We start from the raw sequence: 11,828 nt of genomic DNA on the forward strand, positions 1-11,828 counted from the left end.
CTTTTGAGGCTCGGTCTCGGTTTCAACAATTTTGGTTCTCGGTTTCGGCTCTCGGTTTTAGCTCTCAGTTTCGGCCCTCGATTTCGGCTCTTGGTTTCGATTGCTAAGAGGCTTCGGCCTCTAAGAAGAGTTTCAGCTCGTTAAGGTTGTTTTTCGCGTTTTTACCCCGTTTTAAGCTGTTTTTGACCCGGTTAAGTGTCGGGATGGTCGGAAAGTCTATGAAAAGTTACGGGAACCTTTGAGAGAGATTTAGGAGAGATTTCAAATAGGAGGAGGTGTGGTGAAAACGACCGAGAGAGTTTTCGTTTGTGACCTTTTTGAGTGTCCGGCTTCGCAATGCAAGGTCCGTAAACCCCATTAAGCCATGTTTTAGTGTCTTACACACTCCCGATGACTGTGCATTAGTGTTTTATCGCTTTGGTTCATTGTTTACCGCATTCAAGGCTTAGGAAATTCAATCACACATATTTTCCAAATGATGTTTTCTCATTAAAATAGAGGGTTGTTTAGTAATAACCCAACGTAAACCCTAATACACAAGGTCTAATTGAGTCGTCTCGTTAGAGGGAATTTCGTCTCGAAATTTATGTTTTGACTGGGATGTCAAGAATTTGGAAAGAGATGCGGGTATTTTTGTTTCATTTGATCTTCACATTCCCAGGTGAACTCAAGTCCCCGTTTAGCGTTCCAGCGGAGCTTTAGGATGGGAATACGACTCTGTTTTGTTCGCTTGATCTCTCGATCCATTATTTCAACTGGTTCTTCCACGAAATGGAGAATCTCATTTACTTCTATTTCGTCAAGAGGTATCACAAGAGTCTCATTCGCTAGGAACTTTTTCAAGTTTGATACGTGGAAGGTAGGGTGTACATTATTAAGTTCTTGTGGTAATCGGAGTTCGTACGCCACAGGACCAATCCTGGAAAGGATTTCAAACGGTCCGATGTACCTCGGGTTTAGTTTCCCATGCTTACCAAAACATATTATTCCTTTCCAAGGGGAAACTCTCAGTAGTACCCCATCTCCGACCTGGAATTCCAAGGGTTTGCGTCGCTTGTTTGCGTAACTCTTTTGTCGATCACGAGATGCCTTTAGTTTTTCCCGAATTTGAACAATCTATTCTGTGGTCTCCCTTATGATTTCAGGACCAGTGAGGGTGCTATCAGGGACTTGCCCCATAGCTAGCTGAGTATCCCCCACTTCGGCCCAGCATAGAGGCGATCTGCAATTTGTGACCGTAGAGAGCTTCGAATGGAGCGACTTTAATGCTAGTGTGATAGATGTTATTATAGGAAAATTCGATAAGCAGTAAATGAGTGTGCCATGCCTTACCAAAGTCTATCACACAGGCTCTCAACATGTCTTCTAAAGTCTGTATAGTGCGCTCGCTCTGCCCGTCGGTTTGTGGATGGTAGGCCGTACTCATATCTAGCCTAGTTCCCAGAGATTTCTGTAGGGACTGCCAAAATCGCGAGGTGAATCTACTATCTTGGTTGGAGATAATGGATATTGGTACACCATGCAGTCGCTCAATCTCCTTAATGTACGTTCTGGTTAACTTCTCCATCTTGTCGGTTTCCTTTATTGGCAGGAAGTGCGCAGACTTGGTCAATCTATCTAGGATTACCCATATGGTGTCAAGTCCACCTGATGTCTTAGGCGGTTTGGTTATGAAGTCCATGGTTATCCGTTCCCACTTCCACTAAGGCATATCTGGCTATTGTAGTAGTCCTAATGGCTTCTGATATTCTACCACATAGGTAGCAATCTGAGCATTCATATTCGGCCACCAGTACAACTTCTTGAGGTCTAGATACATCTTATCCAAACCTGGATGGATGGAATATCGTGTCTTATGTGCTTCGTTCATGACAACGTCTCGGAACCCACCAAAGTTCGGTGTCCAGATTCGGTTCATGAGGTAGCGAGCTCCATCATCCTTGACTTCTAGGTTTTTATCCATCCCTCTCAATGCCTCACCGGTCACGTTTTCTGGTTTCAAAGCTTCAAGTTGGGCTTCCTTGATTTGTGTGAACAGGTGCGAATGGATCGTCATTGTCAATGACTTCACCCGGCGACCCGGATATTCTTTTCTGCTTAGGGCATCGGCTACAACATTAGCCTTGCCCGGATGATAGCGATTTTCGCACTCATAATCATTCAATAGCTTTACCCATCTTCTTTGTCGCATGTTGAACTCTTTTTGATTGAGGATATGCTGAATACTTTTGTGATCGGTGAAGATAGTGCACTTTGTGCAGTAGAGGTAGTGTCTCCAGATCTTGAAGGCGAACACTACTGCTCCTAATTCGAGTTTGTGGGTAGTATAGTTAACATCGTGGGTCTTAAGTTGCCTTGATGCGTAAGCAATAACCTTCCCCCTTTACATGAGCATGCAACCGAGAGCTTGATTTGAAGAATCGCAATACACCATGAAGTCATCAGTTCCTTCTGGAAGGGTCAAGATCGGCGCGCTGCATAGGGCTTATTTTAACGTTTGGAAGGCGAATTCTTGTTTATCTTCCCACTTGAACATCACACCCTTCTGATTCAAAGTGGTAAAGGTTTAGCAATCTTGGAGAAGTTCTGTATGAACCTTCGGTAGTAGCCTGCGAGTCCCAAAAATTGTCGGATCTCTGTTGGCGTTGTAGGTGCTGACAAGTTTTCATTCACCTTGATTTTTGAGGGATCCATGTGTATTCATTTCTTGCTTACCACATGGCCAAGGAATCCCACTTCTCGGAGCCAAAATTCGCACTTCGAAAACTTAGCATAAAGTTTCTCGGCCCTTAGAGTCTCCAGAACTAGTCGCAGGTGTTGCATGTGATCTTTTTCGCTCCTCGAATAGACCAAGATATCACCGATGAACACGATCACGAACTTATCTAGGAAGGGTCGTCACACTCAGTTCATCAGATCCATGAACACTGCATGCGCGTTTGTTAATCCGAATGGCATCACTACGAACTCGTAGTGCCCATAGCGAGTACTGAATGCCGTCTTGAGGATATCTTCTTCTTGAACTCGCAGCTGATGATAACCCGACCTCAAGTTGATTTTTGAAAAATAACTTTGTCCCTGAAGTTGATCGAAAAGGTCATCGATTCAGGGTAGGGGATATCGGTTCTTGAAGGTAAGTTTGTTTAAATCTCGATAGTCGATACACATGCGAAATGATCTGTCCTTCTTCTTTAAAAAAAGGAATGGTGCTCTCCCCAAGGTGAAAAGCTCGGTCTAATGAACCCTTTGCTCAACAGATCATTCAATTGGCTGGACAGTTCTTTCATTTCTGCTGGTGCTAGGCGGTATGGAGCTTTGGCAACGGGGGTAGCTTCGGGAATTAATTCGATTCAAAATTCGACTTATCGTGCGAGTGGTGCACCTGGCAGGTCTTCCGGGAATATGTCAGGGAAGTTGCATACTTATGGAATGTCTTTGATGTCCTTCACCTCTTGTTTCTTGTCTACGACATGGGATAGGAAAGCGTGGTATTCCTTTCGGAGGTACTTTTGGGCTTTGATGCAAGAGATGATTTGCAAATTTGCACTAGGTTTATCGCCATAGATGAAAAGGGTTTCGCCGTTTGGCAGATTAAGGCGAATGGCCCTTTCGTAACATAGAATGTCGGCATGGTGAGAGCTTAACCAATCTATACCAATGATGATGTCGAAACTTTTTATGGTGACTAACATTAGATCGATTTCAAACAAATGGTTATCTAGAGTGAGGGTACACCCTACGTATATATCATTAGTGCGCTCAACCTTTCCGTTTGCCAATTCTATGACGTATGAATCTTTTAATGACTAGGGGCTTTGTTTTAGTAATTGTGTGAATTGGTGGCTCACGAAACCCCTCTCCGCTCCACTATCAAATAGTACGCATGCATAAGAGTTATTGAGGAGAAACGTACCGGTAACCACTGTAGGATCCTTAACTGCTTCCGCATGTCCTATTACCAAGACTCTCCCTACACCTCCAATATTAGGGGCTTGTGCCTAGGGGCAGTTTGTCCTGAAGTGCCTAGCTTCACCATATAGATAGAAGGCTTGGCTTGCCCCTGTATTGGCAACTTGGTTAATTGTGTGAATTGGTGGCTCACGAAACCCCTCTCCGCTCCACTATCAAATAGTACGCATGCATAAGAGTTATTGAGGAGAAACGTACCGGTAACCACTATAGGATCCTTAACTGCTTCCCCATGTCCTATTACCAGGACTCTCCCTACACCTCCAGTATTAGGGGCTTGTGCCTAGGGGCAGTTTGTCTTGAAGTGCCTAGCTTCACCACATAAATAGTAGGTTTGGCTTGCCCCTGTATTGGCAACTTGGTTGATTGGTCTCTCTAGCGCTTTACAGAAATGAGTTGTGTTCCCCTTCCTATCGCAGTTTTTGCAGTGCATTTCCTGACAAGCACCATTGTGGTGGAAGTTTCACTTTTTGCACTTAGGGAGATTTCCTGCATATTGCTTTGGTGGTGTTAGAGTGGTAGCAGTGGTGGCAACATGGATAGCAACAGTCTATTGCTTCTTGGCGGGGTCCTGTGTCGGTTGCTTATTTTTATTGATCTAGAACTTTCTCTTGTTGTTTCCTCCCTTTGCTTGATCGGAGGTAGTCGACACCGTGACATGGCTGGCCCGATGATCAATGAGTTGCTGTGCCAGCTCCTTGGCACTGTCAAAACTAGTTGGCTTTGAGGCCAGCACACTATCTTGAATCTAGGGTGATAGGCCCTAGAGTTATCGTTTGTCCTTCTTGTATTCCGGGGTAACCATCACAGGACAAAGGAGTGCTAGATCATTGAATCGGGCGGTGTAAGCTACAACATCAGAGCTTGTCATCTTGAGGTTCCACAATTCCTATTCTAACTTCTGCACCTCACCCCTTGGGCAGTATTCCTTCATCATCATAGTTTTCAAGTCTTCCCAACTTAACGAGTTAGCCATGGAGAGTGTTAGCGATTTTACGTGGCCATTCCACCAAGTGAGGGCCCTGCCGGAGAATGTGCAGGCTGCGAATTTGACTTTGTCTGATTCAGGGCATGCGTAGATCTCGAAGATGGATTCAGTCCTCTCGAACCACTGCATCAAAGCGATGACGCCCCCGCTTCTATTGAAATAATCGGGTTTGCCATTTGTGAAGTCTTTATAGGAACATTCTTTCGAACACCCTTGGCTATTGCGTTAAGTAGAGACGTTAATACCGCTCCCTGACCTCCTGGCACCGTCAGTGCTAATTTGAGACATAACAGGTGCAACTGCGGCTGTAACCGCAGCCTAGAACATAACGGGATCAAACTGGGGAGGCGACGGGGGTGAATTTGTTTGCTTTCTCTCATTGCGTCTAGTAGATCTACGATGTGGCATTTTTCTGTCTTAGAAATTTCAAAGATAAAAGGGACATCAGTCATTTAGTAATTTGATGCAAGTCGAGTGTCATGAAATTAGTTCATTGGTTTTCATGTATAGTATTTCCCAACTTCCATATGTTTGCATTAGCAAGTAATTCATAGAAAAAGTTTATGCAATTAAACTTATGAATTAAATAGTGATGACTCAAACAGAGTCATGTGTTTGGCTCCGTGTCTGAGTCATTCCTAAGATTCGCTCGATGTGTCTCAGTTATGCGTAATTAAAATTTAAATAAACTGTTGATACTAATGAGTTTTCCCTAAGTCCACAACCAGAGAAGGAACAGGTCCTAAGGCGGACTCGTCATTTCTAGGTCGATTACTGCTTTAATTACACATAACAACGAGGTACACTTAAAATATTAGAATTATCAGTTGTAAGTTGTTTGTAATACCACATAGTAAATATCATGTCAACATCCAATGAAGTAAAATGCATGCCAATTTCATTGATAACTTTTTAGTACATATTGTTTTGAGAGAATTCAACCTCACAAGGGTCTACATTCCATTAATGCAAAATATAGTTTTGACAGCACAAAAGCCCTTTGAATAGTATAATCACCTAGTCGCAGGGTCAACCTACATACAAAAGAGTAGCAAAAACGCATGCTCAGAAACCTATACTATGAAGATGTGAGTAGTATTGAGTTCTACTCACGACGATCCTTCCTTGGTGGAGCTTGGGATGATGGCGATGCACCTTGTAGTTCTGCTAGTCTCCGTTCGGTCGCAACCATTCTCTCCTCGAGCGCCCTATATCTTTCCCGATACTCCCTTGTTTCTGCTCGAGCAGCAAGAAGGTCCTTAATAATTTGGTACCTATGGTGGGAGTCTCGTTCTAAGTCTCTGGTGCGAGCAGTGGTAGATTCTACGATGGCACTCAGCTTCCGGACCTGATCAGTCGTCGTCCTACCACGATCATCCATACTCGCTATCCGTTGAGTCATGACGATGAGAGCTCTATCAGTCGGTCCTCCGTGCATGAGGTCTTAATTACCTCGTTGGTCACCATGTGGTTACCGCTGGCATTGTTGTCGGCTCCACCTTTCGATCGTTGTTACTCAACGGGGCTCAGGCCCTTTGTATCCAAAGCAGTGTGCGGGCACCCTCGCGATGTAAGGAGGGTTGAAGACTTCCGGTTCTTCTTCCATTTCATTCTCAACCATGACTATCTCATCATCTTCCTCTTCTTCTTCTTCATCTTCCTCCTCTTCTTCTTGTTCTTCCTCGGATTCCTCTTCGGGTTCCTCGTCGGGATCCTCTTCGATTTGTTGCTCGGGCTCTTCCTCGATACATCCAGCATTTCCCTGATTGGGAAAGTACAGGTCCCCTGGTAGGTGAAATCCTACCATGTCGTCTGTACGAGAATAGGGGTGTAAGTAGCATGTAGCGGTTTATAATAGTAATATTGTGCTATAGCAATCATACAAATATTCCTATAATATTTTGAATGTTTGGATTTGGTTCTTAATGCATTCCTTGTAGGGTCAAGTTAGGTTATTAGATTTGTTGCCCACCATGACTATCCCTATTATACGTAAATCACTCCTCGGACAGAAATAGTTGATCATGCTATACCCCTCCCAGACTTGATTCACATACACCAAGGTACACTCATGGTGCACAACTCCTCTTCTTTTAATTTACGTTCTTCTAGTTATGACACTACGCGAGTATGTAATGCTTTTAGGTATACTTTTAAACAAAAAAATTATTTATTTTTCTAAAAGTATCCACGTTAAAATGTTTTAAAATCAGATACTTTAGTCCCAAATGTGTTTATAGTTTCTATATCTTATGTGGTTTGATATACTTAATTCACTAAAAACCGTGCTCTGATACCAATCTGTCACACCCCCAAACCAAGGATGGCGGAAACTTTCGGGGGTGGAGGACTTCATGTATAGTATCATAACCACAATTGCAATAGTAATTTAAGCAAACACAACCAACATATATATAATTGAAAGAGTTACATCATTGTAAGAATTACATGTTTCCAAATCAATTACAATATGTTGACAAAACATAAAATGTTGACGCCTTAATGTCCCATCCTCAAAATGCACTTTGATACCTGTTTATTGATTTCCTGAGAATACAAGTTGTTTGAAAAAGTGTCAACACAAAGGTTCGTGAGTTCATAAGTGTCACACCCCCAAACCGGAACTGCGGAAACGTTCGGGGGCGGATGAGTTCATGTGGTAACGTAACAAATGAATACATAGTAAAGAAAGCAATACAACCATCATATATATAATTGAAAGTTTACATTATTTAAAAGTGTACATGATCAAAATCAATTACATTATGATGTCAAAATATGAAATTAAACTGGCGCCGCAGCGTCCCTTCTCCAAAATCCGTTTGTTACCTGTAATTACTGAATCCCTGGGACATACAAGTAGTTTTGAAAGAGTAGATCAACATTTAAGCTGGTGAGTTTCATAAGTATTTAATGACAATGTTTGTATGAAATGAAATGTTTTTGTTCTTTGTTTGCATGTTCCTAGAAAATCCTATATTTTCTACTAGTATATAATTGTAACCTTCTTTCAGGACAAATGTTTGTTTCTAGTAAATGTATGTAAGTATAAAGATTTCAATTTGTCTAAAAAACCCCCGTAAATCATTGTGTTTTAATACCCCATGTGAGTTTTATAACCATGCTATTGACAAGGAATGCCTATACACAACGTTCTTCAGGCGTTGGAATGTTCTGACGCTTCTCACCCCAAAAGGTGTACTGTAGCTAACAGTCAGGGCGCGGGTTGTCAAGCCCGTATAGATCTATACACAAACACCATGCTCCCCCTCCAAGGGATTCTGGTATATAATATAGGACTTGAAATGTGTACTCGAACGTACGTGAAGTTAATGTCTCACAAAACTTAGTATAAAACAGATTTACGTGTGAAAAAGTTCGTTCGTTATTGTATATGAAAGTAGCTTATCGAAATAGTATTTCCATGTATGTAAAAGTTCGGATTATTCTCGTAGAAATATACCTATTATAGTTTCCTAAAAGTGTGTTTCATTTGTTAAATAAACCCTTAGTGAAAATGTTCATTTGTTATGAAAAGTGTAGTTTTTGTATTGCCAAAACCGACACACCGAATTTAATATAACCAAGTATTTGATTTATATAAATACCTAAATCGTTTCTCATTTCAAAAGATAAAATGTTGTCGTGTTATACTTTTCATATGAAAGATTCCCTTTGATAGTTGCAAATCACATATGATTCCTTTGATAAAACGCGTAAAGTGAAAGTTTATATAACACCCGATAATAACCGAGTGTTTTACTTGTATCCCCCCCTTAAAAGCATGTAAAAGTACTCATAAAACATTTAAAAACGTGAATTATAGGGGTATGAACTCACTTGTAAGATCGGAGGTTGCGAGATGAAAAACCGGACATAATTTCGGCTTGCGAAAGTGGATTTCCTCGGGATTCTTGGGAATCTCAGGGGCACGAACGACCTTCGGGACTCGAGCAAAGTGAACGGGGATTCGGGGTAGTGCGGGCACGGAAATCGAGGCAAGATCGTGAGAGAAATGAGAGAGATGGGTTGTTTTTCCCGGAACCCTCGCATCTCTATTTATAGGGGTTTGAGAAGTCTCGGTACGCGGGACGTACTCGTGTGTCATGCGTGACCGAGTCCTCGACTGCCTCGCTTCAGATGGGACGAGACTGGCAGGCTCGCATAGGGGCGATGTGGACGAACTGAGGCCAAGGCCTCGCGTACGTGGGGCGTACGGGGTTACGCGGCGCGTAACTCGGATGAACACGCTGACTCCCCCTTCGGATAATACCGGATTTTGAATTAAATTTATATATAATTTATTTAATAAACTTCAAAAATTCATATCTTCTTCATACGAACTCCGTTTTGGACGTTCTTTATATCCCCGTGAAGGTGAGACCATAGTCTACAAGTTTCGTTTAGATTCCGTCAGAAAATTCCGAAATTATTTTTATTATTTATTTTTAAAAGTTCGCGGTAAGAAAATTTCTTTAGAAATTCATAACTCCTTTATCTGACGTCGGTTTTTGCCAGACTTTTTACCGTTGAAATACCATTGATGAGACCTTCGATTCTCGTGTAGGTCATTCCGGCCAAAAGTCGCTCGATCTCTGATTCGAGTTTTTAGTCGTCTGCCGTTAAGCCAAACTTGAAAAATTCCTAACTTTCTTATACGAAGTCGGATTTGAGCGTTCTTTTTACGTACGATCATGGTTTAATGACATCTATCATAAAAGGTAATTTAATTAGTGATTTTTGGATATTTTATTTTCGAAGTAAATTTTATTACTACTAACGTGGTTACAATATTTGAATTTTTAGGTCGTTTATATGTAGTTAAAATATCGGGTTGTCACATCATCCTGCCGTTAGAGGGAATTTCGTCCCGAAATTTAAAGCAAGAAAGATACAAGTGAATCAGAGTAAAAGATGCGGGTACTTTTGTTTCATCTGATCCTCGCGTTCCCATGTGAATTCAGGTCCTCGCTTGGCATTCCAGCGGATTTTCACGATGGGTATGCGACTTTGTTTTGTTTGTTTGACCCCTCGGTCCATGATTTCTACCGGTTCTTCCACAAAGTTAAGGCTCTCGTTGATCTCGATCTCATCGAGTGGGATAACAAGAGTCTCATCGGACATACACTTTTTCAAATTCGATACGTGGAAGGTTGGATGTATGTTACTGAGTTCACGTGGTAGATTAAGTTTGTAAGCTACAGGGCCGATTCTGGCGAGAATCTCGAAAGGCCCTATGTACCTCGGGTTTAGCTTTCCACGCTTTCCAAAGCGTATCAAGCCTTTCCATGGCGATACTTTCAATAGGACATGGTCTCCTACTTGGAATTCCAAAGATTTTCTCTGTTGATCAGCGTAGCTTTTCTGTCGGTCTCTAGATGCTTTCAACCGTTCACGAATCTGAACGATCTTCTCTGTTGTTTCTCGTATGATTTCCGGACCGGTGAGAGTGCTTTCAGTATCTCGTCCTTTAGCTAATTGTGTGTCGCCAACTTCGGTCCAGCACAGAGGGGATCTGCACTTGCGGCCATAGAGGGCTTCGAATGGAGCAGCCTTTATGCTCGTATGATAATTATTGTTGTATGAGAATTCGACAAGAGGTAAATGGATATCCCCATGCCTTTCCAAAGTCAATCACACAGGCTCTCAGCATATCCTCCAAAGTTTGTATCGTTCTCTCACTTTGCCCGTCTGTTTGTGGATGGTAGGTTGTACTCATGTCCAATCTAGTCCCTAGGGAACTTTGTAGTGACTGCAAGAACCTTGATGTAAATCTACTATCTCTATCGGAGATAATGGACATCGGAACCCCATGCAATCTTACTATTTCCCTTATGTAAGTTCTTGTAAGCCTTTCCATCTTGTCAGTCTCCTTGATTGGCAGAAAAATTTGGTTAATCTGTCGATGATGACCCATATGATATCAAGTCCAACCGTTATCTTGGACAACTTGGTTATGAAATCCATAGTGATCCGTTCCCATTTCCATTCCGGTATCTCTGGTTGTTGTAGTAATCCTGAAGGTTTCTGGTATTCGACCTTAACCTTAGCGCAAGTAAGACATTTACTTACAAAGGTAGCACTCTCTGCTTTCATGTTAGCCCACCAGTACAGTTTCTTAAGATCCAAATACATTTTATCTAAACCTAGGTGAACGAAATACCTTGTGTTGTGCGCTTCAGTCATGACCACATCCCTGAAACCACCATGTCTTGGGGTCCAGATATGGTCCATGAGATAATAGGCTCCGCCACCCTTGACTTCTAGATTCTTTTCCATTCCTCTAAGGGATTCACCCATCACATGCTTGGGTTGTAAAGCTTCCAGTTGAGCCTATTTAATTTATGTGGATAAGTGGGAATGGATAGTCATATTCAGAGATTTGACTCTCCGACCAGTGTATTCTTTTCGACTGAGGGCGTCAGCTACTACATTGGCCTTGCCAGGATGATAACGAATCTCGCATTCGTAATCATTGAGTAACTCGACCCATCACCGTTGTCGCATGTTAAGCTCCTTCTGATCGAAAATGTGTTGAAGGCTCTTGTGGTCGGTGTAAATAGTACTCTTTGTTCCGTATAGGTAGTGTCTCTAGATCTTCAAAGGAAATACCACTGCTCCCAACTCTAGATCATGTGTCGTATAGTTTACTTCGTGTGTTTTAAGCTGACGGGAGGCATAAGCAATAACCTTCCCTCGTTGCGTAAGAACACAACCAAGCCCTTGATTCGATGCATCGCAATACACTATAAAATCCTCTATCCCCTCGGGGAGGGATAGTATTGGTGCGGTGCATAAGGCTTGTTTCAGAGTTTGGAACGCCTTTTCTTGTTTTGTTTCCCAGTCAAAGACCACGCCTTTCTGGGTTAAC

The sequence above is a fragment of the Lactuca saligna genome, chromosome 3 (genome assembly GCF_052625555.1).
Source record: "Lactuca saligna cultivar CGN05327 chromosome 3, ASM5262555v1, whole genome shotgun sequence".
NCBI classification, from domain to species: domain Eukaryota; kingdom Viridiplantae; phylum Streptophyta; class Magnoliopsida; order Asterales; family Asteraceae; genus Lactuca; species Lactuca saligna.